The following is a 6000-nucleotide window of genomic DNA, read 5'->3' as shown; positions in this document are numbered from 1 at the left end:
GGTTTAGAGTTTATAAATACTTGATATTTACAGTTATCAAAGTCCTTTGTATCCCATGTCATTTTCTCTCTCATTCTTTCTCCCTTCTTGAATTAATGGAATATTGAGTTTCTTTCAAAAACACTTTAATCTCTGACTGGCCTTTAGAATGTAGGTTGTAGCTTTTCTCATTTCTACTACAGAAGTCAACAAACTTCTCTGTCTCCACTAAACCTAGGTTCTCTCTCTAACACCATTCTTCAGCAACATATCCTCCATGTAGATTTACTCCATCTGTCTATATATTCCTGTCTAGATTCTTATTGCAATTGTAAGAAACAAAATATCTTTTTTTTTTTTATTTAATAGCCTTTTATTTACAGGATATATGCATGGGTAACTTTACAGCATTAACAATTGCCAAACCTCTTGTTCCAATTTTTCACCTCTTACCCCCCACCCCCTCCCCTAGATGGCAAGATGACCAGTAGATGTTAAATATATTAAAATATAAATTAGATACACAATAAGTATACATGACCAAAACGTTATTTTGCTGTACAAAAAGAATCAGACTCTGAAATATTCTACAATTAGCTTATGAAGGAAATCAAAAATGCAGGTGTGCATAAATATAGGGATTGGGAATTCAATGTAATGGTTTTTAGTCATCTCCCAGAGTTCTTTTTCTGGGCGTAGCTGGTTCAGTTCATTACTGCTCCATTGGAAATGATTTGGTTGATCTTGTTGCTGAGGATGGCCTGGTCCATCAGAACTGGTCGTCATATAGTACCGTTGTTGAAGTATATAATGATCTCCTGGTCCTGCTCATTTCACTCAGCATCAGTTCGTGTAAGTCTCTCCAGGCCTTTCTGAAATCATCCTGTTGGTCATTTCTTACAGAGCAGTAATATTCCATAATATTAATGTACCACAATTTATTCAGCCATTCTCCAACTGATGGACATCCATTCAGAGAAACAAAATATCTTACCAAGAACTCCACTGACTCACTGATGAATGCAAGAAGATTTAATATTTTATATTCTTGCAAGAATGAGTGGGGTCCATAGATTCCATACATTCCATAGAAATTTACCTACAAAGGCCAGGGCAAGCCTTCTTAATGGGATTTAGTTAGCCCTACTTCCTCCTTCAGGATCCTGATTGGTCAAGATCCTTTCCAGGTTATCATTCTCCCTCATATGGTATGTAACATATCCATTTTTAAGCAAAATGTGAACATAGCAGTTCTTTCTTTGGTTCTTTAAGTTCATGTTAGGGATCATGTCTTCACTCTTCCAGTCCTTCCTTGTCTAAGAGGCGAATTCCCCCTCATTGTCTCAAAGCCAGTCCCTATCCCCAAGGGCTTCATTCTTATATTCTTTTGGGGGAAGATAACCCAACAAGGGACGAGGGAAAGGGCAAAGTCCAGAGGGCTCCTGTTTAAATCTCAAGCATCCACCCCAGTTATTCTTTGATGTCCTTGTTGGTTTCAATTTTTTAATTTAAGTTTCAATCCTCCAATTTAATTTTCATAACTGTGGAAACCAAATGTCCATCCATTTCTCACACAGTTATATAAAAATTCCTAAATGATTTGCCCTCCCTTCCCTAGTTTAGTTGTTAAACAACAGATTTCATTCTAAACCTCCCTCATACTCAGGGACCCTAATATTCATGTTGATACCTTCATGGTCTCTCTGTGCATCAAATTCCTTATCTCTATGATTATATTTTTAAGCAAACTAAGCCAAAAATAGGGGCAATCACATCTTAGATGTTCCTATAATCCTCACTATCATATCTGCAATGTCTTTAACAATTCTTTTCTCTAAACATAATTTTTTGTATTTTTTTCTGTCCCTATGCCTTATGCCCCTAATTCTAAACTTCATCTTCATTTTAACCTTAATTCCTCCATTTCTCTTTGTTTTTCTAACCTATTACTATTGTTCTGGCTTCATGTTACTCCCTTTAGTCTTGTCTCTATAGTAATGATTCAACAAAGTAGTACCCTATACTGGTGATTCTCTTGTCCTTTTTTCCCTGCTATTGAGCCATTGATCATATCCAGTGAATCCTCACCCTTGGATCTCTCTCTCTGTCTCTGTGTCTCTCTCCTTCTCTCTCTCTCCATGTCTCTCTCTCTCCCCCTCCCTCCGCCTCCCTCTTCCCTCTCTCCCTCCTTCTTGCCCCTCTCCCTCCCTCCTTCCCTCCCTCCCTCTCCCTCTCCTTCTTCCTTCCTCTCCCTCCCTCTCCCTCCCTCTTTCTCTCCCTCCCTTTTCTCTTTCTTCCTCCCTTTCTCCCTCCTTCCTTCCCTCTCTCCCTTCCTCCCTTCCTCTCTCCTTTCTCCTTCCTTCCTCCCTCTCTCTTTCCTTTCCTCCCTCCCTCCCTCCCTCCCTCCCTCCCTCCCTCCTCCTCCTCCTCCTCCTCCTCCTCCTCCTCCTCCTCCTCCTCCTCCTCCTCCTCCTCCTCCTTCTCTTTCTCCTCTCTCTCTCGCTCTCTCACTCTCCCTTTCTCCCTCCCTCCCTCCCTCTCCGTCTCTGTCTCTCTCTGCCTCTCCCTGTCTCTCTCGGCAAAAACACTGACCATTTTCTCAAGGAGTTCATATTTGAATAGAGAAGACAAAATGCAAAAAATACACATGTAAGATAAATACAATGTAAATGGAAGATAATCTAAGAGGAAAGATATTGTAAGGAAAAGATAGGGACAGGGAGAGAGACCAGAAAAGTCTTCCAACAGAGTGTAGATTTTGAACTGAGTCTTGAAGAAGTCAGCTTACAAAGGAAGTGGAAATGAAGACCATTGCAGATATCGAGGACATCCAGTAAAAGGGCATTGACTTGAGAGAGGGAATGAATGAGGAACATCAAGAATGCTAGTGCTGGTAGGGAAGAGACTCCGGGAATCATGGGATGTCATGGTTGGCAAAAGTTCTGGTGAAATCTGGAACCTGAAATCCCTGTCTATTTTATGCAGGGAAATGAAATAGATATTCAATGAATTGACAGACTTTAAAGATTTTATTGCTAAATGACCAGAACTTAATAGAAAATTGGAAATGCAAGATCCAGAAGAAATAACCATCAAAAACCAATTATAAAAGACTCAATAAGGACAAATTGTTTATTTTTATACATGAAAATGTAAATCATATTTCTAAGATTGTCATTAATACTTGGGTAGATCAAAAGAAAGATCTGATAGGGCTGCATGTGATATAATTCTAAAAAAGCAAAATGGTGTAGCAAAAGACAAAAAAAGTAATTATCTCATACAAATAAGGTGCAAGAAAAAGAACAGATAAAGAGAAATTAGATGGGGAAGGAGGGCTGGTACTTCACAGCAGATATGGGTCAAATAGAACATGACATACATTTAGAAGGGTATAAAAATCTTCTAAATTTCTAAAGAAATAAGAAGGTAAGGGAACAGGATAAGGGTAGGGAGTTCTAGAAGGATATGTAGATTAATGGGATGGGATAAAAAAGAAATAACATATTTAGAATGGTATAAAAGTGTCCTAAATTCAGAAAGAAAGAAGAAGGCAAAGGAATAGGGTGGGAGGAGAGAAAAAGGGGGCGGAATCTTTGGAGATGGGCTGTATTAAAGTATAAGAAAGCCAGGAAATCATTAAAAGTAAAACAAAGGAGTGAGGAGAGGTAGAAATAGGGTGACAAGAATAGTGAGGAAAGTAAGAAGGAAAATTATACAAGTATTATAGCTTAGAATGTTAATAGAATGAATTTATCCATAAAATGGAAACTGATAGCAAACTAAAGATATGTTGTCTTCAGGAAATGCTATAAAAATAAGAGATACATACAAACATAAAGGTCAGGAGTAGAATTTGTCATGTAAAAAAAAGGAGGGGTAGTAATCATGATCTCAGACAAAGCAAAAACTAAAATTGATTTAATCAAAAAAGAAAAATAGAGCAACTATACATGAGTCATATTAATTGGTTTTGCTTTAGACAGTTTAAAATAACTAGAAAGTATTAAAAAATATGAGAAACATATTTTATGTTATGTTATGTCAAAACATATGCTGGAACTATATAAATAAAAACACAAAATAGCATTTATATAAATAAAGTTAGATCTAAATAAATGAAGTTCAGTCATTGTTCATGGATAGGTAAAGTCAATATAATTGTTTAAAATGACAATTTAAATTAACTAATCTATTTATGTACTGTCATCCCAATTAAATTACAAAAAAATTGACACCTAAAATAGGAAGGACCAAAACAGATAAAGAAAATTACAAATTTCCCTAATTATTGATGCAAATTTATTGATGCAAATATTGATGCAAAAAATAAATAAAATATTAGCAAAGATATTACACCAACTTATCAGCAGGATAATACACTATGACCAAGTGGGATTTATACCAGGAATTCAGGGCTGGTTTAATATCAGGAAAACTATTGCCATAATCAACCATATCAAATAACAAAATCAACAGAAATCATATGATAATCTCAACAGATGCAGAAAAAAAGCTTTTGACAAAATATTGCACCCCTTCCTATTAAAAACACTAGAGCATAGGGTTAAAATATTTTTCATTAAAATAATGAGCAATATCTATCTAAAACCAACAGCAAGAATTATTTATAATGAAAAGAAACTTGATGCATTCCCAATAAGATCAGAGATGCAACAAGGATGCCTATTATCAGCACTATTATTCAATATTATACTAGAATTGTTGGCTTTAGCCATAAGAAAAGAAAAAGAAATTAAAGGAATTAGAATAGGCAAGGAGGAGATAAAACTCTTTGGAGATGATATGATGCTATACATAGAAAAAGAAAACCATCGAAAAACCTACTTGAAACAATTAACAACTTTAGCAAAGTTGCAGGATATAAAATAAACTCACACAAATCATCAGCATTTATATATATATATATATATATATGTATATATATATATATGTATATATATATATAATTACTGACAAAGACCAGAAAACTGTAATTGTAGACAAAATAAAATATTTGGTGTCTACCTGGCAAGACAAACTCAGGAACTAAATAAACATAATTACAAAATATTTCTCACACAAATAAAATCAGATCTAAACAACTAGAAAAATGTAAATTTTTCATGGGGATGCTGAGTTAATACAATAAAAATGACAACTCTATTTAAATCGGTCTACTTGTTCAATGCCATACCAATCAAAGTGACAAAAATTATTTTACAGAGGTAGAAAAATAATAAAATTCATCTGAAAAGAATAAAAAGTCAAGAATATCAAAGGAATTAATGAAAAAATACAAAGGATGATGGCTTAGCAGTACCAGCCCTAAAACTTTATTATAAAGCAAGCAGTCATCAAAGCCATTTGGTGGTAGCTAAGAAATAGAGTGGTGGATCAGTGAATAGGTTAGCACACATGATTCAGTAATCAATGACTATAGTAATTTAGGATTTGATAAACCCCCAAACTCCAGTTTCTGAGTGAGTTCTGAAAGAACTATTTCACAAAATTGCTGGGAAAACTGGAAAATAATGTCAGAAACTCAGCATAGATTTATATTTCACACCTCATACTAAAATAAGGTCAAAATGCACACATGATTTGGGCATAAAGGGTGATACCATAAGCATATTAGGACAGCAAGGGATAATTTACCTATTAGATCTTTGTAGACCAAAGAAGGACTAGAGAATATTATCAACGGCAAAATGGACAACATGGATTATATTAAATTTAAAAGTTTCTGCACAAACAAAGCCAACAGAAACAAGATTAAAAGGGAAGGACAAAGTTGGGGGGAAAAATTTACAGCCAATGTTCCTGATACAGGTCTCATTTTAGTTTTTTTTTCCCCGAGGCAATTGGGATTAAGTGACTTGCCCAGGGTCACATAGCTACAGAGTGTTAAGTGCTGAGGCCAGATTTGAACTTCAGGCTTGTGCTCTATCCACTGCGCCACCTACTTGCCCCCTCATTTCTAAAATATATAAAGAACTGTATCAAATTTATAAAAATACA

This window comes from Sarcophilus harrisii, chromosome 3 (genome assembly GCF_902635505.1).
Source record: "Sarcophilus harrisii chromosome 3, mSarHar1.11, whole genome shotgun sequence".
NCBI classification, from domain to species: Eukaryota; Metazoa; Chordata; class Mammalia; order Dasyuromorphia; family Dasyuridae; genus Sarcophilus; species Sarcophilus harrisii.
This window is presented reverse-complemented; position numbering follows the sequence as displayed.